Raw genomic sequence first — 22,672 nt, forward strand, 5'->3', positions numbered from 1 at the left:
AATACAGCCACGATCGGATGATAGGAGTAGATCGTTTGTAACTCTAACGAGAGCAGTCTCAGTACTATGGTATGGTCTAAATCCTGACTGGAAATCCTCACAGATTGCATTTCTTTCTAAAAAGGAACACAGTTGTGTTGAAACTGCCTTTTCTAGTATCTTTGACAGAAAAGGTAGATTCGAGATTGGCCTGTAATTTACTAAATCTCTCGGATCTAGTTGAGGTTTTTTAATAAGAGGTTTGATAATAGCCTGCTTAAAGGTTTTTGGCACGTGTCCTAGTGTTAAAGATGAATTAATTATATCAAGAAGTGGACCTACGACCTCTGGAAGCATTTCTTTCAGTAGTTTAGTCGGCATTGGGTCTAACATACATGTTGTTGATTTTGATGATTTGATAAGTTTAGATAATTCTTCCTCTCCTATAGCGGCGAATGATTCTAGTTTTACCTCAGGGACACTACAGTGCACTGTCTGAAGAGAAACTGTAGACGGTTGCATGTTTATAATTTTCTCTCTAATATTATCAATCTTGCAAGTAAAGAAGTTCATAAAGTCATTACTGCTGTGCTCTATGGAAACGTCAGCAGTTGAATCTCTGTTTCTAGTTAATTTAGCCACTGTGTCAAATAAATACCTAGGATTATGTTTGTTTTCTATTAAGAGATTTGAAAAATAAGTAGATCTAGCATTTCTTATGGCTGTTCTGTACTCAATCATTTTTTCTTTCCACGAAAGGCGAAAAACTTCTGGTTTTGTTTTCTTCCAACTACGTTCAGCTTTTCTAACAGCTCGTTTTAGAGCCCGAGTGTGCTCATCATACCACGGCGTTGGATTAGTTTCCTTAATCTTCTTTAGACGTAAAGGAGCGACCGCATCTAATGTGCTGGAAAAGAGAGAGCCAATAGTTTCTGTTGCAGCATCGAGTTCTTCTAAGTTGTCAGGTATACTAAGGCGATGAAACTGCTCGGGGAGATTATTTATAAAGCAATCTTTAGTGGTAGAAGTGATGGTTCTACAATATTTATGGCTGGGTGGTGGTTTTGTAGCCTTGGCTAATTGTATTATACACGAGACTAAATAATGATCTGATATATCAGCGCTCTGCTGTAGAATTTCAACAGCATCAATATCTATTCCATGCGACAGTATTAGATCTAGGGTATGATTACGACAATGAGTGGGTCCTGACACGTGTTGTCTAACTCCAATAGAGTTTAAAATATCTGCAAATGCCAATCCAAATGCGTCTTTATTATTATCTACATGGATATTAAAATCACCAACAACAAGGACTTTATCCGCAGCCAGTACTAACTCTGATAGAAACTCAGCAAATTCTTTGATAAAGTCAGTATGGTGCCCTGGTGGCCTGTATACAGTAGCCAGCACAAATGTCAACTTACATAATGTTACATAAAGCACCATCACTTCAAAGGAATTATATTTGAAATTCTTTTGAATAATTCTGAATATATTACTATAAATTACAGCAACACCTCCCCCTTTGCCTTTCTGTCGAGGATTGTGTCGATAATCATAACCTTGAGGACTAGATTCATTTAAAGTAATGTAATCGTCTGGTTTTAGCCAGGTTTCTGTCAAACACAGCAAGTCTAGTTTATTGTCTGTGATAATTTCATTTACAATAAGTGCTTTTGAAGAAATAGATCTAATATTCAGTAACCCAAGCTTTATCATTTGTTTATCTGATTTATCTGTGATTTTCATTTTTTGAACATCAATTAAATTTTTACCCTTAAAAGGTTTCGGAAGTTTTTTGTATTTACTAGTTCGAGGTACAGACACAGTCTCTATGTGATAATATCTAGGTGAAAGAGTTTCTATGTGCTGTGAATTATCTGAGTTCTGTGACGTGAGGCGGAAAGCAGACGGTCGGTTTAGCCAGTTTGTCTTCGTCCTGATCTGGGCCCTGGTTTGTCATGTTTCAGCTCTAAGACTATTTGTCAAATTTCTAGAGAGAAGAGCAGCACCATCCCGGGAGGGATGAATACCATCTCTTTTCAATAGATCAGGTCTGCCCCAAAAGCTTTTCCAATTGTCTATGAAACCTATATTATTCTGCGCACACCACTTAGACAGCCAGCCATTGAGTGATGATAACCTGCTAACTATCTCATCACTCCGACGAACAGGAAGAGGGCCAGAACAAATTTCTGTATGTAGATGTGTTTGGTACACTGCGAAGAAATAAAAAAAATAAAATCAACAAGAAGAGCCAAATCACGTAAACTGTTAAGACTGGCTACTGTAATATCAGTTTCAGGTAAGAGTACTTTCATTTCTGCACTTAATTACATAACGTGTAAATTATATAAGTTAAAACTTTTTATTCCAGTGGGTTTATTATAAGAACCCAGTTCTATTAAATCATGATGATAAATGTATGTTTAGTTCATATGACCATACGCAATCCACGCACTCTGAACACGTGATCTTCTGAAATGCCCACATGTAAAACACAGACACTCCTACCTCGGTAATAAACACAGAGATGTTAGTCCCGTCCGAATCCGTACATAAAATCACAGACGTAGGTTGATAAGAATTGTTACTCAAACGTCGTTTGGAAAACTAGTCCCGTCCGAATAGGGCTAAAGATGTGGAAAAATGGGCCAAGAATGGATGTTGAATCCCACGAGCTGTGTTGTTAAAAGGATACAGCAACTGGTTTGAGGGTTATCTCACTGATACTGAAGGTCAGGTTAACATTACACAAAGCCAAATAAGCTGTACCTGCCTTAGACATGCAAAATACACTGAACAAAATTATAAACGCAACACCTGTGTTTTTGCCCCCATTTTTCATGAACTGAACTCAAAGATCTAAAACTTTTCCTATGAACACAAAAGGCCTATTTCTCTCAAATATTGTTCACAAATCTGTCTAAATCTGTGTTAAGCCGGGTTCACACTGTGCGATTTATAATCCTTTACGATGGTTGCTTGTCAGACTGTACGAACATGATCCTCATGTCACACTGTGGGATCTCAGCTGTCATTAATGTCAGACTGCACGACGTTGCACGACGTTGCACGACATTCAAGACGTGTTAAAAACGGGCGCACATGAAAACTTGACATGACAGTGAGCTGCGTTACACACGGGACTGAAATGGTGGCTAACAAAGACATCTCTATCATTAATTTTGATCACGGCTTGTCTTGAAAAACGAAGACAATTTGACGTTTGTCGTAAGTCACACTGGAGGATTGTGCGCCAAATCTTCTGACACTGCCAGAATTTCGTCAGAGGTAAAATTTGACCGCAACGGTGATTAACCGCTGTCTGTGAACATGTCAAACTAGCGATCACAGACTACAGATTTTAGGCTAGGATTATAGGAATCTTTTAGGATTTGCAAAATTTGTCTCAGACGACCAAATTGTGGCCAAAATCGCACAATGTGAACCAGCCTTTAGTGAGCACAGAGATAATCCATCCACCTCACAGGTGTGGCATATCAAGATGCTGATTAGAAAGCATTATTATTGCACAGATCATTGCCTTAGGCTGGCCACAATAAAAGGCCACTCTAAAATGTGCAGTTTTATCACACAGCTCAATGCCACAGATGTCGCAAGTTTTGAAGGGAGCATGTAATTGGCATGCTGACTGCAGGAATGTCCACCAGAGCTGTTGCCCGTGAATTAAATGTTAATTTCTCTACCATTCATTTTTGGGTGAACTAACCTTTTAATGACAATACTACATTACCTAAAATTATTACTACATTACCTACAAATATAGTTATGAATTGCCAATCTCTGACAGTACAATCCCGTAAAGTCATTGATATATATTTTAAATATTCTTTATTTTAAGTATTTTGTGTACTCTTCCCCTCTAGATGGCAACAACTAGCCTGTGCACTCGCCCATTGCCAATCCACTGCATGTATGTGGCCAACAAAACCACATGCAAAGCGGTCACCTTTGTAAGAGATGGCACAAAGATTAAAATTTCATCACTAAGGGTTTGGTAAACAAGTGCCCTTAAGGCCAATTAACACCGCACCGACAAACGCCAACAAACACCAACAAACGCCAATGAACAAGTTAGCCATTGGATTGAGAATGTTGTGAAAAATAACTGTCGTGTTCACACAACAGACACCAACAAACTTCGAGTCAGATAATAGAGATAGAGTCAAGTCTGACTGGGAAATAATGGATGATCCTCTTACGGCAATCAAAATTGTACTTTTGCTAATGTCTTTACATGTCATTCTTTGCATGAAAAAAGTGGCGAGTAAAATGAAAGAGGCTGTGGGTGAAGCCGTGGTTGCTGAGACGGGGAAGACGGGGCGCTTACTTCAGTTTGTGCAAAGAGCTTCAGTGGGAAGACGTTCAAAGCTTCCAGAATTTTGCTAGATTGGTCCCTGATCAGATTCAATGTCTAATTCAGATGGTGACACCAATAATTCAAAAGCAAAACACAAATTACAGAGTAATAAGTGCCCTTACTGTTGGAAAACATGTATACTTATCTTCAAACAACAAAAAGACACCAGAGTTTGAAGAGGGTTTGTAGATGAAGCACATGTTTATGATTGAGTGGCATCACCTTGTGTGACAAGAAGATATTATTTATTAAGTACCTCATTGCTAGATTACAATTACCCTGAATGAAAACATGTTTCTGCTGGAACAGATGGTTCTCTCTGAACTGAACAGTGTTTTCTGTTTTTGATAGATGTTATGTTTATCTTTTTGATGATACAGATTCTGAATATGTGAATTTGAATGAGGAAATTGCAAGATCCTTCCTAGATGTTAATCAGTCACAGCACACAGAGTGAATGAATGTAATGGTACTGTATAGACAAAATAAATTAAGTTATACTCTAAATCTGAACAGGTGAATTAAGGCAGTAAAGAATCAGCTATAAAAATAGAATCTCAAATTCAGCTGTGTATGTTCAACAGTGTTATCTACTATGTGATTTTCAATGTTTTTCAATCTATATTCTGGCATGGTGCAATCTTCTTTTCTTTAGAGATGATGAACTGACTTTAAAGGATATCTTGTTCCCTCCTGGGTTGGCATTTCAAGTGACATGATCAGGTTTAACATCAGAGTGTGTGTGGGAAGAAACTGAACGGACCATGAAACATCCACATTTCCTACCTTCAAGACCATTGTCGTTAAATTTACAGATGATGTTGGCATTCCCGAAGGTGCAATTGACCAAGGGTGTCCAAAAATTGAATCCATTAGACTTATATGACTTATAGACTTGTATCCTTCTGCAACTACAGTGGAATATGTTCAAGGGTGTAAAGATAAGAAAGTCTTAACATGTAACCTGGCTGGTACTGGGAAAAATGTCACAGAATTATTCCAGTTAGTAATTCAATTGCGATTTAAAAAGCCTTTTCTCTCTTTGTCTATTAATTAATTAATTTATTTATTGCTTACAGCTCTAAATACTATATGAGGGCAGTTGGCAGATGTCAATTGTCCAATCTTTACTTTTGTATTTATTCTAATGTGAAAGGTGCAGTCAGTGACTCTTGAGTTTGTTTTGCTGATATAACCGGTCCCGTGTGGTGGGATGTGTGTGCGTGTGCGTGTGTGTGTGTGAGAGAGAAAACATGCTGTACATATTTAAATCTGTATTGTAAAATAATTTAACACAGTTCATTTTTTTATTTAAAGTTGGCATATACTGTGCTGACAATGTTTGCACAAGGTAATTACAATTTGTATTAATTCTATTAATAAATACAATTAAGGTAATTAAAATAATTTGTAAAGTATCATCATTATTATCAGTATTATCATTTTATTATCATTTACATTTAGAAATTATATACATTTTATAGATGGAATTTGCAGTTGCAGTAACATCATGCACATCAGTCCAGCTCTATGTTGTTTGGTTGTAATGCAACATAGCATGTTTTTTGAAGCTTATGTGCACAACCTTGCAGACAATTTCCAGAGGTTTCACAGTCATCACTGTTGCAGTTGACACCACTTCTTTTATGTGGGATGGAGAGCCTCAGACACAAAACCAGCAGTTGCAGTTTGTAAAAGCTGAACTTGGATCAGTGGATTGTTTTTGTGATCATGTATGATATTTACAGTTGACTCAATCTTTCCAATGCAGCCATTTCTTAGATGAACTGTAAAACTGTTGTGTTTGTGCTCCTTTCCATATTTCTCTTTTGTTTACAGTTGTCCATTTACAATGGCTCTGTCATTTATCTCTGTAGAGTACTCATCTTCTTCAGAGAGATCACAGACTGGGAGCATTAGGACCTTAACCTTGTGAACTAGGACTTTTATCATAGCTTGGTCAATGTTTAATCATTTAAGAACATCTTGTTTTTAAAAATATTGTCTAAGAAGCAAATGGATCACTGCAATTCACAGAAACAACTCGACTCCAGCAGAGAAACATGTTTTGCAGAATCATTTTGTGTCAAATTGTTGGATTTTGAGGTAAAATCATACCGTATTTATTGTATTGTTATATATATTGTGTTGACTGATAAATTAAATATTTTCCATCTTCTGCATAATTGGGTGTTTTTAAATAAACAACACTGACATTGATATAAGTGATTACATGGATTTAAACCTACCTTTATTGTAGTTATATAAAATATTCACAGGCAGATTTGCTTTATGTATTTCCCCGGCACCAAAATCAGGCATATAAATGTCAGGAAACACGACTCCTGGCTGCATGTCAAATAAACCTAATCCATGGATATTGACAAGTTGTAAGGAACACTTTTAAGTCCAACATTTAGTGTAACCGTTTGTTTTACTGTTGCATTTTCGCAGTTTCTCCTATTAAATCCAGTCATGCAGCAGGTTCTCTTGTCTGGCTCTCAACAATGGATGAGTGGTCACAGACGTGCGGTGAATGGTGAAAAGTGTACAGAACATGGTTAATCTACGTGGGCTCAACACAAGATTTTTCTACCTACCCGGTCAGGTCAGTGGTTCAAATTTTTATTTGCCCTTCCAAAATTCTCACTGGCCCCACAATAAAAAAAGAAAACAAAATGGGCCTATAAAATAAGCCTAGTTATTGTTTTCGCTGTTTTTGATACATGTAACCTATATAAATAAGGTTAGGAATAAGGTTATGACACCAAAAGCTACTAGATTAACTCACTTAAAATTGTAATATTGTTACACAAGTACTGTAAGTAATAAAATAGTAACAAATAATCAAATTATGAATAATAGCACAAACAAATACAACAGAATAAACAAATGAAATAAACAGTGCTTTTCAAGTTTTTGATGTTGGCTTAACAGGAGATTTTCAGGTACAGAACAGGTATCAAACTCATTCAGAATCAAATTTTAACAAACATCCACAAAATACATGCCGTACTAACATGATCTGATGTGCTGCATCACGAAGAGTTTGTAAAGATCCATTTTCAGAGTTATACCCTGGACCTCTGTAAAGCCAAACATGTTAGTAGTGTGTCAGTCCAGTCCTCCACAAGCCTGCCCCAACAGTGGCATAAGCCAAGAGGCAGAAAAACAACACCGCTGCCAGTAACAGCTGCTGTGGTGGTGAAGGCGAAGACAAACCGAAAACGGAAACCCTTCTTCTGTCACTACAGCAATGACAGGTGAGTTGTTTTTTATACTTTATATATGATAAACCATGAAACATACTGTGGCGTTGGAGTACCAGTCCTTTTATGAAACAAGTAGACAAGAATTTTGTATATCGCAGAGCCTTGACTGAAGTGACGGATGAGGATTTGGAGTTACTGAGAGGATTGACAAGTGGATTGAGCTACCAGGTAAAACTTGATACATATTAAGATTAATTTATTATCATTTATGCGCAGACACAGTTTATTACAAAAGAAAAACATTCATAATATATAACACAAGAAAAGTTAAAAGGTTAAAAATGGTATACAAAATGCAACTGTGACAGGCAGAGAGAAATCATGGTCACATGGGTTAACTCAAAATCACTCAGCAACAGTAGAGAAGTCCATAACCTCCCGATCAAATATAAAGATACTCTTCTTATTTCTCTAACTATAGCCAAGAAAATAATTCTACTAAACTGGAAATCCAAAAATGTTATACATATTAAACACTGGATTAATATTCTTACAGAATACATCACATTATATACACCAATAAGAAAACTATGTCCATATTTACAAACATCTGGAACCCATTTCTACAATATTTAATTCATGAGTTCATATGCCCATATAATCTTAGCGTAAGTGGTAAACAGATTTGGCTCGCTGTCTTCTATAGAGGGGCTCGGAATGGATATTCTACTCGAGCTCCGATCGCCCCCTTATAACAGGCAAAACTGTACAAAAAGGAGGAGGAGGGATGCTGACAGACCTAACAACAGGAAGATGCTGGTTTTATACCTTGGTATTAATTGGAAGATTTCACAGACAGGGCTTAGCTTAAGATAGGACTAGTCCTTACTTCTATTATGATATTTTTTATTTATTTATTTATTTATTAAGATGTCTGTGAAAGTTATTTTAAGTTAAAGGGATAATTCAACTAAAAATGAAATTTACTCACCCTCGATTCTAAACCTGTAAACATTTCTTTGCTGAAGACAAAAGAAGATATTTTGAAGACTGTTTGTAACCAGTTTTCAGCCCCACAGTGACTTCCACAGTGGCCTGGAAGTTTCTAGTATGCCACGTAAGAAGCTGATTATCTGGTTCAGGTGAGCTCAACTCTGTAGGACAGTGCAGGCCTCCAGCAGCAGGATTGGACACCCCTGGACTCAGTTCTCAGTCACCTAAACTGACAGAATTAATAATTAGTGAATTACACGCACTGTTTGCTGACACTTGAGTGATTCACAATGTATTTCACAGAAGTCAGTCATGTGGGCAAAATCATGAGGGTGAGCAAATAAATCTCATTCTTCATTGTTCATTTAAGCAACAGAGCAGAATACCGTTAATCTTTAGATACTTAAGTTATGTTTTAACAGCGGGGGGCAAGCACTTTTTCACACAGGGCCATGTGGGTTTGGATCTTATTTTCCCTTCATAATAAAAACCTTCATTTAAAAACTGCATGTTGTGTTTACTTGTGTTATCTTTGATTCATATTTAAATTTGTTTGATGATCTGAAACAAAGTGTGACAAACATGCAAAAAAATAAAAAATCACTTTTTCACACCACTGTATTTATTGACATGGTTTTAAAGCTATTTGATATCCTGTTTGTTGGCCTTAAAACGTCTTAAAAATGCACATATGTACACCAGGGAAATCTAAATTTTCTAGGGGAACATGCCCCCGTACCCCCCAAACAAACATTTTCTGACCAGGGTAATTATGAAACCCTGCGTACGGCCGGCTTATATTCTATCTAATGAAATCTGAGGTAAACGTACTATTGTGATCAAAAATCAATGTTGCCAAACGCGATTGAATGTAAAGGTTTGTGTCTCGTTATTCTATTAATAACTATCTAATACTTCAAATCTCAAGGTTAAATCAGAAGATTTTTTGTAAAAATGTTTCTGTAACAGTTGCCAAAAATTAGTATTTAGCTCCACTGTGGTTTAACAAAAACAAAAAAACCTTTTTTTTAAACATCGTTTGTACCATATTTGTCACTGTTTTAATTTTAATATACAAAAATTATCTGGTAAAATAGTTGGATTTCTATGCACTTCTGTGATTGTAGACAATGCATGACTTTTATTTTGGAGTGACGACATGACGTCATAAGACTGAGCCGCGCCCCTGCATCTGCTGTGATTCTGCGGAATAAAGGTTTGTTTTAAGAATTTAAGCTGTTTTAATCGACAGAAACAGTTCAATGATTTATATTTGTTACCGTTTTTTAAAGCGATGTGAAATGAATTTATTTACTATCTAATGTAACATTGTGATTCTTTATCTAACTGTAATGAAGGATATTTGTGTGAGTAAAGCTCATCCACTGATGAGAAACAGTAAACCTGCGTCTCATTTCTCTCTATATATAAATCATAAATCAGTTTATCATGAACTCGAGTTCAGTCTCTGGCGAGTAATGATGGAGAAACTGAACTTTTCAACTCCGAGTCAATTGAATCAAACACTTTGAGAAATGATTCAGTGAATCACGACTCGTGCTGTTCGAACAGTGAACATGAACGAGAACAACAAACACTAACAAACTAATTAATCATGTTTCATCAAAGTGTAATCATTTAAATATAATCTATAATTCATTAAATACCATATGAGGATCATAAATGCCTGAAATATGAAGTTTATTAATTTGTAGAGTTAGTTTTGAGTGTTTTTTTTTTTTAGTCCAACAGGTCATTGAAGACTTTTAACTCTGTTAATTATTCTGTACTTACAGATGGAGTTTATTAAAGAGGAGACTGAAGACATGAAGATTGAGTTTATTAAAGAGGAAACTGAAGACATGAAGATTGAGTTTAATAAAGAGGAAACTGAAGACATGAAGATTGAGTTTAATGAAGAGGAGTCGGAAGAAATAAAGATTGAAGAAACATTCAGTGTGAAACATGAAGAAACTGAGGAACAAACAGGTTGGTTTTATTCTCACAGCTGAACTCAGTCATTTGATCATTATTAAAATGTCCAGCTCTACAGAAATAGACAATATACAGAAGTATAATCTTACAGATAATCTTACTGAATCCATTCATTCCAGTATAATATCATTCAGGTATAAATTCCTTGATCATGAAATTGTTTAATTAAGGTTTGCAGATGCTGAATGAATCAAATGATTATTAAACAGCAGCACAAACTCTGAAATCAGCAGCTCTTCCTTCCGGCGCACTCAGTGTCTGAATTCACTCAGTCGTTTCATTCAAGTGGACTTACTGTAGAGCAAGAGTTAGGGTTTGATTTAGGGCTGGTTACTTGTAATTAAAGGGTTAGTTCACCAAAAAATCAAAATTCTGTAATTTATTACTTACCCTCATTCCGTTTCACACCCGTAAGACAACTTTAAAATTCAGTATTTCCATTTAGTGTGACCCTGGACCACAAAACCAGTCGCACGGGTATATTTGTAGCAATAGCCAACAATACACTGTAAGAGTCAAAATTATGCAATATTAAGTAAAGATCATGTTCTATTAAGATATTTTGTCCATTATTTTAGTCTGTTATATTGAAACAAATCAGTCTAGACTTTGAGCATGTGAACTTTCTACAGAAGCTGAAACGTCAAGATATGACGTGATATATTTTTAAAAACATACGAATAACGAATAATAATCACTCAAATTTTAAAATATACAATCTACTCCACTTTACTGCAAACTTCACTTGATCTTGTGTTTCTGGTGTCCCACATTCACATGTGTATGAAAGGAAGTCAGTGGAAGGAGAAGTCTGCTGTGAACGGCCCTTAATAATTACACTGATTTAGGAAAATTAATGAAATATCAAATGTCAAAATATGGCTGTTAATATCATGGAAGATTAATGTTACAGTTTCAGGGACAATTTATGCGAATGCATCAAAATGATCGTAATGTTTTGTGATAGACAACTGCTACAACAAGTCTCAATTTTATCACATTTAACTTAATATTTCTCTCTTTATTTTGATTTACTGAAAGTGAAATTACTTTTTTTCTCTTTCATTTCAGAGCTGATAGACGTGAAGGAGGAGAGTGAAGAACTGAGTGAAGTGGAGGAGAAACATCATGATAAACCTGGAGAAAAACCTTTGAGTCGCTCAAAGACTAAAAATACATATTTAAAGAAAAGAAGAGCCAAGAAATCTTTCACCTGCACTCAGTGTGGAAAGAGTTTCACTACCAAACATAGTCTTGAACGTCACATGAGAGTTCATACAGGAGAGAAGCCGTTCACTTGTGATCAGTGTGGGAAGAGTTTCACACGAAAAGGAGATTTTAAGGAACACATGAGGATCCACACTGGAGAGAAGCCGTTCACCTGTGATCAGTGTGGGAAGAGTTTCACACGTAAAGGACATCTTAAGGATCACAAGAGAGTTCACACTGGAGAGAAGCCACACACATGTGATCAATGTCGGAAGAGTTTCACACGAAAAGGAGGTCTTAAGAGGCATATGAAAGTTCACACTGGAGAGAAGCCACACACATGCCATCAGTGTGACAAAACATTTCTAGGGTCATCAGACCTGAAGACACACCTGACAGTTCATACAAAGGAGAAGCCATTCACATGTGATCAGTGTGGAAAAAGTTTATCAACCAAACAAAGTCTTGATGTTCACATGAGAGTTCATACAGGAGAGAAGCCATTCACATGTGATCAATGTGGGAAGAGTTTCAAACAAAAAGGACATCTTAAGGATCACAAGAAAGTTCACACTGGAGTGAGACCGTTCACATGTGATCAATGTGACAAAACATTTCTAGGGTCATCAGCCCTGAAGAAACACCTGAGAGTTCATACAAAGGAGAAGCCACATTCATGTTCTGTGAGTGGAAAGAGTTTTTCACTGCTGTGTAGTTTACAAAAACATGAGAAAATTCATACTGGTGTGAGAGAGTTCATGTGCTTTGAGTGTGAGAAGACTTTTACTGCATGGAGCGATTTAATAAAGCACCACAGAATCCACACTGGAGAAAAACCTTACAAGTGTTCATACTGTGACAAGAGATTCAGTCAGTCAGGAACACTGAAAAGACACAAGGAGATCCACAGCAGAGAGAAGCGGCACACACACATGTGATCAGTGTGGAAAGAGTTTCTCTTTTAACAGTCACCTGAAGATACACATGAAGATCCATGCAGTGGGGAAACCACATCACCACAGTCTGAAATCACATTAAGTAGTTCATCTTATGTGATGAGAAAAAATGTCTCTTCTGTGTAAGTTAGCCACAGCCAAATCTCTCCTCTCCAGCTATAGTTGGCACCATGGGTGACAAGTTTTATTTTTTTGTATTTTTTTTTGCAGTTACAAAACGTCTTTTTGTACCTGCATCAGCAAATTATTCACAAAAATTTTAAGCAAACAAGTTTAACCCTTTAATGACCCAGTGGTCCGCTGGCGGGACAATAGAGTTTTATAATGTTAAACAAGTTGTTTTTTTAAATGAGGAGGATACCATCTAACTAATCATTTATTATGCTCGCAGTGCGTCGGTGAAATGAATTGGGATATTAATTTAATAATAAAAGTGGCATAATAATAATAATTAACAGCCCTGTGCGCCCATCTGCTATACGCTACTGTGAAGGGATAAACGGTGTTCAGGCACGGCATCAAAGTGATTACCTGTTTAATCCAAATCCACATGCGTGGACTGTTCAATATTCAGTTCTGCAATGTCTGAGTCTCTCCAGTCACATGAGTGTGTTTTCAGTTGGCGCTACTACAAAGAAACGTTTACTAGATTGTGGACTAGCTTTGCTCTCTGAACAGTGGCAGCCTGCAGCTGAATTTTTGTGATCACTGAAGCCCGGGTATACTTCAGCCGTCCGCGTTTGTGAATTTGATGTATGTAATTTTCGTCATGCGGCTGGCGTGAGCCGTCTGCATGAGGCTGGCTGAAGGGAAGGAAAAGATGTTGTAGAAAAAAGTGTACAAGCAATAGGGATAACCGCACCCTGGAGTGGATTGTGAAACAAAACCCATTCAAAAATGTGGGAGAGATTCACAAAGAGTGGACTGCAGCTGGAGTCAGTGCTTCAAGAACCACTACGCACAGACGTATGCAAGACATGGATTTCGGCTGTCGCATTCCTTGTGTCAAGCCACTCTTGAACAACAGACAGCGTCAGAAGCGTCTAACCTAGGCTAAAGACTGGGGGTTTGTGTTGCCACTTGCAGCAGTTAGCTAATGCTATTAACTGCTCAAATGTATACAGAAAATGTTAATTAGTAAGCAGCTACCTGATTTACTAACTTGCTAACTAATAATTTTGATGCAATATAAGGTCAGTAAGAGATTCATTGTGCAGTGTAGCCTGCTTCATTGATTATAACAGGAGTTTTCACAGTGCAGAACTTTGAGTTTGCACTGAAGTGATTGACAGCTGCAGTGATTAAAAAAGGAAAATGTAATTATAACCCATTCGCAATTTGAAAGTTTTTCATGCTGCTAAGTATACACACTGCAAAGTTTTAGAAATGACTAACTTATTTAAATCGGGGATTGAATCCAAAATTATATTGACTGACATGATGATAACCAGCATTGGATAGGACAGAAATAATTAATAGACCTGCCACATATTCTATCATGTGTTATGGGTTAAACGAGACATTAAAATAGTTCCAATATTTTTTGCTATGATATGGACACTGGTAACAAGAACAATTTATCATAATGTATGATTGAAAGCTCATATTACAAACTGATTTTATGGTCATGGCAATAAACTATGGAAGTGTCCGCTGCTGAATAAAAAAGGTAATTGCAACTTTTTATCTCAAATGTGATAGAAACTCGCAATTGCTTGATATAAAGTCAGAATTGTGAGATATAAACAGCAATTGCAAGAAAAAAAGTAGGTAGAAAAAAAGGTAATTGCGACTTTTTTTATTCTGTGGTGGAAAAAAGCTTTCATAGTCATAATGTTTGATTAAGAGCTTATCTTAAAAACTGATTTTATATTTAAGTCATGGCAATAAACTGTAAGACTTTTAAAGACTTGGAAAGCAATATATCACTTTAGGCCAGGTGTGATCAACAAATCAAATCAACATTTATTTATATAGCACATTTAAAACAACACTTGTTGAGCCAAAGTGCTTTACATCTCAAAAAACACAGTAATACGAAAATACAAAAAGAGCTTAAAAACAGACACAGTACCACAGTAATCATCACAGCCAGAGTTCCAGAAACTAAAAGCCACAGAATAGAGGTGCGACTTCAACATCGATTTAAAACAGACTAGAGAGTCACAGGTGCAGTGGGAGACTATTCCACAACCGTGGCACTGCCACAGAGAAAGCTCAATCTCCTTTGGTTTTCATCCGTGCTCTAGGAACAGTTAAAAGCAAACTCTGAGAGGATCTTAATGGTCTAGAGGTGCAATGCTGCTGGAACAGAGAAGAAATATACTCAGGAGCCAAACCATACAGACTCTTGAAAAAGTTTGTCAAGACTTTATATTGAATTCTGTACTCAACCGGAAGCCAATGCAGTGAAGCCAGCACTGGGGAAATGTTGGACCATTTCCTGGTACCAGTCAACAATCCGGCCGCAGCATTCTGTACCAGTTGCAGCCGCGAAAGCAGGTTCTTCGACAGCCCCATATAAAGTGAATTACAATAGTACAATCGGGATGAAATAAAAGCATGAATCACAGTTTCCATGTCTCTGAAGGACAAAATTCTCTTTAATTTGGCAATGCTTCTCAGTTGATAGAAGCTGCTTTTAACAACGGCCCTAACTTGTTTGTCAAACTTTAACTCAGAATCGAAAATTACCCCAAGGTTCCTAACTTGGGTGTTTAAGTTCTTAGATAAGGGGCCTAATTTTACAGAGAGCTGGTTGGTGAGTCTTTGATTGCCAAAAATGACCACTTCTGATTTAGAGTCATTAAGCTGCAAAAAACTTGTCGTCATCCATGCCTTTATTTCCTCCAGGCACTTAAACAAAGCAGAGATATTGGCATCATCGCTACAACTCAGAGGTAGATACAGCTGGATGTCGTCAGCATAGCAATGATAAGACACATTACATTTTTGGCAGATCACACCCACAGGCAGCATATATAAAGAGAATAATGGAACCTCCAAGCTCCACCGCAAATGAACAACCTTGTAAATAAGATGAAAACCAACTTAAAACACTTCCCTTAACCGCCCAACCCCCACCCCCACCCCACTCCTGCAGACGTTCAAGAAGGATCCCATGATCCACGGTGTCAAACGCTGCACTAAGATCCAAAAGCAGCAAAACCGCACAGTTCCCTGCATCCGCAGACAACAATAGGTCATTTGACACTTTGAGTAAGGCCGTCTCAGTGCTGACCTAAAACCAGACTGAAATTTATCAAAAATCTTATTAGTACTTAAAGTCAAAAGTTGATTAAGAACTACAGGTGCTGGTCATATAATTAGAATATTGTAAAAAAAAATCCTTTTTTTAATTGTAAATTATTTAAAAAAATGAAACTTTCATTTATTCTAGATTCCCTAGATGTAAAGTAAAACATTTCAAAAGTTTTTTTTTTTTTTTTTTTTTTTTTAATTGTTGATTAGAGCGTACAGCTAATGAAAATCCAAAATCCAGTATCTCAAAATATTAGAATATTTATATTTAAGTGTCATTAAATGACCATCCCTACAGTATAAATTCCAGGTATCTCTTGTTCTTTGAAACCACACTATTGGGGAAGACTGTTGACTTGGCAATGGTCTAGGAGACAATCATTGACACCCTCCACAAAGAGAGTAAGTCACAGAAGGTCATTACTGAATGGGGTGGCTGTTTACAGAGTGATGTATCAAAGCATATTAAATTCAAAGTTGACTAGAAGGAAGAAATTGGGTAGGCAAAGGTGCACAAGCAACAGGGATGACCACAAGCTCGAGAATACTGTCAAGTAAAGCTGATTCAAACACTTGGGAGAGCTTCACAATGAGTCGAATGAAGCCGGAGTCAGAGCATCAAGAGTCACCACACTCAGACATCTTCAAGAAAAGGACTACCAAGCCACTTCTGAAACAGAAACAACGTCAGAAGCATCTTACCTGGGCTAAGGAGAAAAAGAACTGGACAGTGAACAGTGGTTGAAAGTGGTTGAAATCATGGTCCCAGAGTCTGAAGGAAGACTGGAGAGGCACAGAATCCAAGCTGCTTGAAGTCTAGTGTGAAGTTTCTGGAGTTAGTAATGATTTGGGGGGCCGTGACGTCTGCTGGTGTTGGTCCATTGTGTTTTATCAAGTGCAAAGTCAATGCAGCCATCTTCCAGGAGATTTTGGAGCACTTTATGCTTCCATCTGCTGTCAAGCTTTATGGAGATGCTGATTTCCTTTTCCAGCAGGACTTTAGCACCTTCCCACAGTGCAGAAACCACTTCCAAGTGGTTTGCTGACCATGATATTACTGTGCTTTATTGGCCAGCCAACATGCCTGACCTGAATCTATGGTATATTTTCAAGAGAAAGATGAGGATCAGTCAATCCAACAATATACAGATGATCTGAAGGCTCAATAGTGCCTCAGCAGTGTCACAGGCTCATCACTTCCATGCCACACTTCACTGATGCTGTAATTTGTGCTAGGAGCAAGTCATTTGCTGTATATGTGCTGCCGACCAAGTATTGAGTGTACAAATGAACATACTTTAAAGAACTTGAACTTTTCTGTTTTTAAAATCCATTTTTTGATTAATCTTAGGAAATATTCTAATATTTTGAGATACTGGATTTTGGACTTTCATGAGCTGTACGCTCTAATCATCACAATTAAAAAAAACAAAAAACTTTTGAAATGTTTTACTTTACATGTAGGGAATCTAGAATATATGAAAGTTTCATTTTTAAAAATAATTTGCAATAAAAAAATGAACTTTTTGATGATATTATAATTATATCACCAGCACCTGTACCTTCTCCAGAAGCTTGGACAAGAAAGGCAATTTCAAAATTGGTCTATAATTGTTTAACAAGGTAGAGTCCAAGTTGGATTTTTTTAACAAGGGCTGCACCAGAGCATGTTTAAAGTAAGAGGGAACTATACCTCGAGCAAGTCTCTGATTTATTATCAGAAGAAGATAGTAGGACCCACTACATCCCAGATTTGAATTAATAGACGAGGAGTAATAACATCCAGTGAACAAACAGACGGCTTCAGATGTTGAATAACTGTTAACAGTTCAGGCAAGGAAACAGGCTCAAACCTGGAAAACTGATCAAAAGTGCAGTAGTCTGACTGATCCAAGAGACAGACAGAATTGGAGGCAGGGACTGAGATGTTAGCTCTAATGTTACCAATCTTATGCACAAAAAATTGAGCAAAAGTTTCACATGATATTTCAGAACTGGCAGGAACGGCTAGGCCACCATTATTCAGAGCTGAATTGATTGTATGAAAAAGCACTTTCGGACAGTGCAGATTTTGTGTAATTAAAGCTGAAAAATAGTTCTCCTTAGCAGCTTTAACAAACTGTTGATAATGATGCATGCAGTCTCTGAGAATCTCATAAGAGATTTGAAGCTTGTCTTTTATTCCGGCCCATAGTAAAATTGAAAAGTCCTGGAAAATGATTGCTGAAAAAGAGTGGGAACCCTGATTTTTGTAAGAAAAATATCCACATTTATAACTATAAACTACAATCCCTGGCTTCCAGTAACAGCTAAACACAAGTTCAAGTTCCGGTCGAAGAGTGGCAGTAGTTTATTTGCCCTGTTGAACCAGTTGCCCTTCCGTCCTCACCATCATCTTCATGTCTTCATCGGCATGCACATCTGTGCCGTCGCCTCTTTGCTCGAAGAAGAGGAAAACAGAGCAGTTAACTCCAGTCCAAGAAGCCATAATGGCGAGATTGCAGAAGTACGACGAGGACAAGGAACTTTAGGACAAAGATATGTGCTTTGGCAAGATGGTGGGTAAGAGGCTGAGCAAACTCTATGAGAAGATAGGCCCACGTGTATTTGGAAATTTCGCAAGTCTTGTTCAAGTGGCAGATGGAGGGCTGTGACTCTTGATAAAAATAGACTACCTGTTTGTTTTTTACTTGTGTACTAACGTTTCTTTGCACAACATGCACATAACACACGTTAAGCAAAGACTGTATGTTTACATAGTTTTATGTAACCAGTTTGCTTAAAGGTGACATGAAAAATGACTGTTTACATGGATATACATGTATATCTGTTCTGAATCGCCATGTTTGCACGAAACATTTGCACTACAGAAAGCTCTGGTTTATGTACATAGTTTTGTAAAAACTATTGGTTTAGTGTATAATTATTTGCATAATTTAAATTATTTGTAAAATATTTTGTAACTTGCATACCTATGGCAATAAACAGTCGGTAGAAGCAGAATGGCTGAGAATGAGAGACACGCTGTTTTGTATGGCATTCAGCCGTACATGTTTGAACCGGAATCAGACCCAGATGATGAAGAGACTCCGGCAGAAGAAACACAATTGAGAACGGAGCAGGACATCTCTGAATGGTTATTTGATACATTTATGTACTTATAGAGTTTTAATCGCGTCCCCTTTGCAATTATGGATGTGCAACACACACACACACACACACTGTGATAACGTTCGCGCAGTTTTTTGAAACTACAAACACAAATACTGTGATAACGTTTGCTAAGTACGTTAGATACACACTATACAAACAAGGTTAAATTATATACACAGACATTCTACGACGACGACAACAACTTTAGAATTTGAATTGAATTGGCTGACATCGACTGAAATGACTATTTGCTCAAAAAACATGAAATACACTATTCTTCTGGAGGTGACGTTGGATCGCGAACAGTAGGCAACAATCCACACTTGAGGATTAACTTTGAAGCAAGACCTGCTTTGAATTGACCCTCGTTCTCAAAACAGTCAGTCAAAAAATGATTAGCGGAAACATAAACGTATTTTGGAATTTTGAGTGGCGCCTTTCCTTCGTAAATAAAATCCATCCACTGCGTTTTCAGTGGCTCTGATGTCGGAAGTAAGTGAAAACTACTATGTTCATTATTACATCCCACAACAGAACACTTATGTTTCTTAGGAGACATTACCGGCTGTCGTTGAAACAATGGAGGATGGTTGACAGATCACCGACGGAAAATTGAACTCTGAGTTGACTTACTCTGAGATGGGAAACTCTTGAGTTTTCAGTTTCAGAACAGCTAAATTCAGTTAGTTCAATCGACTCTGAGTAGGTTGACTCAGAGTTAAGCGCGTGCACCACGACTATGAAAAGCCATCATCAATGGAGCTCCGATATTACGATTCACCATGTGGACAGCACGTGACAAAATGACGTCCGCATACTTCTGAGTCAATGCAAGTTTAATTCTCATCACTGTTATAATATCAAAGGTGAAAACTGGTAGAATAGTAAGTTATTGAACTAATATTTATTTTCATGGTATCCCACATGCAAAAAAAAAGAAGTAAAAAATTATGCAGTATGCAATAATAAGAGTGTAAATGATTTTATTGTTATTAAACACTCGTTAGGCAATTTACTTCCACTTTTAGAAAATGTTCTTCATTTTTATTGAAAATAAATACTTTCTGATGTGATATGTGATGGGAAAAGGGAAAATAATGATCTCGGCAAAAGGCAGATTCGAACCCAGTCAATCCCATCACAAGTTAATTGTCCACGTAGCTACTGTAAATTTGCACTTAGTAATACCCTGGAGAAAAAAGTATACTTGAGTGCATTAAAAAAAATACTTAAATACAAGCAAGTACATTTGTAGTACATTCTTTATTTTGGTGCTAAATAAAAGTGTGAAAGTTATACAATATAAATACACTAATTCAATGTGTATTTGTACTTCAGTAGTACTTCACTGCACTTGGAAAAGTATACTAAATACCACTACTACTTTTTAGTTCAATTAAATAAAAATATACATAGCTGCAGCACTATTTGGGCATCAACTTAACTTTAACTCAACTTTTCAGTTGAGTACGTTGGCTGTATGAGGAACTCAAGCTAGCTAACGATAGCTGTAGCCAACTCTAAGCTAGCTGGCAAACGTTAGCTAAGGTCAGCTAACGTTATGCTTTTTTCTTTACAATTAGCTACATGTAACGAACGTTAGTGGTAACTTAAAAATAAGTCCCGATATAATGTTAGTTCGATCTAACTGTAGCTAACGTGCAGCCAACTTTAATCAGCGGGCCGCAAGTGTCACTTAAATGTAACTTTACGTTAGCTAACGACAGTATTACTCACCTCTGAATTTCTGTGCTTTAACTTCTGTCATAGTTAAACCACCTTTTATCAATGTTTGGATCAGCTCATCTGAGGATAAAGTTGGCAGGGCCATTGTTGAGCTATCAAGCGTCCTGCAGGCTCCAGCGACTGCCGTGCCGAGTGAAAGAAAGAGGCGTGACCACTGACCTAGAACACGAATAATGGCGCGAAAAAACAGCCAGTCATAATATTAGACAGACCAACAACAGGACAATTTTCGCCATCTTATTCATCACTAAATTCACTTATGAGAACGTTTTAGGCGAGAAAAGAACTGTTTAGACTTCGAATATAGGCAGTCTTGTGAAAATTGATGCTGAATTGACAATTTGCTTCAAAGTTTTCGGAGTTGAGAAGCTCCATGAAGTGAGGCGACAGCCAGCAGGCGCCTGCCCCGGCCGCTAGCTCGTCGCTCGGCCAGTCCTGCTCAGAGAACCTGCTGTGAGCTGGAGGTCTATCAGACCGGTCTCGTACATTAGAGGCTTTTATTTCGCCGTTGACAATTCCTTTGTTTACATGCTGTTCATGTAAACACTCAAATTCCATTCATGCCATTGATGTACATCCAAGTTCACTCGACTACATACTCATGACGTCACATACATACTCACTATCAGTGAAACAGCACGAAATAAACTCATAACACAGAATTAATGAATAAAGGAAAACATAAAACATGCAGAATAACACTATACTCGGTACTTTATCTCCACATTTCATCTCTGCATAACTCACGGCACACGCACACACTAATCACACCACATTTGCTAACAATGTGCTCAACACAGATCGTTAACACTATAAACAGTTTACAGACTCAACAGTCTCGTATAGGAAACAATACAGTTAACAGTCCTTCTTATGAAGATCTTAAACAATGATGGTGCGAGAACTCCTTCTCTAAATGCACGCAATGCCGCGCCCACGCACAACCAAGCACACACATCCATCTTAACTATAATAATATATACTGAATTAATTTGAACCAATAGTGCTTATTATAGAACCCAAAATATATGCAAGAATTATTTAAATGAAAACAATAATAATGATAATAATTATAAAAATCGAGTATAAATCTGTAAATAATCCCTTAGCAGAAACAAATGAAAATACTTACGAAAACTGATAGTGATAATAATTATGCACTTATCACAGAGGATTATTCAGCATACATTTACAAATTATGACAAAGGCTCTATCAGTCTTAGAAAAGGCACGCATAAGTAGCTGCTACCCCAGAGGATTGTGTACCCTATAACTTGAAAAGTACTTCTTAGTACCCTACAGTACCCCATGGGAACACGATAGGACCTTTAATGGTACATTTGTGAATGTTGTACCTTAACTATTACTTTATATGACAATGTACCTTTTCAAAGGGTACATATATGTACCTTTCACCATGCATATTTCATTGTGTGCCCCTTTTCTTTGGAAAGGTACTTTTTGGTACTCAGCTGGATACATGTTTGTTCCTTTGCTGGCACATTTGTGAAATTTGTACCTTAAAGTACTTAATTGTACCCTCACTGTACCTTTATTTCTGAGAGTGTAAAAAAGCTACATACTACTGTCTTTGCTGACTTGCACAACTTCAAAAGTTCTTCAGAAGAGAACAAACAATTATACACATTAAATAAGCAGTGCTCTTCAAACGTCTCGCCTCTTCTCTCCTGTTAAGCATGCATTAAACACACACACTTTAACAGGAGGCGTCCAATGCTACACAAGGTGGTTCTTTACTGTCCTTCAAACAAGACTTCCAG

General features: G+C 37.2%; 1 pseudogene; it reads right to left on the reverse strand.

The window, feature by feature from the left end:
• LOC137005239 (uncharacterized) overlaps window positions 1–22,672 on the reverse strand; it is a 615,607-nt pseudogene that overhangs the window by 318,539 nt on the left and 274,396 nt on the right.

Source organism: Chanodichthys erythropterus, chromosome 3 (assembly GCF_024489055.1).
Source record: "Chanodichthys erythropterus isolate Z2021 chromosome 3, ASM2448905v1, whole genome shotgun sequence".
Taxonomy (NCBI): domain Eukaryota; kingdom Metazoa; phylum Chordata; class Actinopteri; order Cypriniformes; family Xenocyprididae; genus Chanodichthys; species Chanodichthys erythropterus.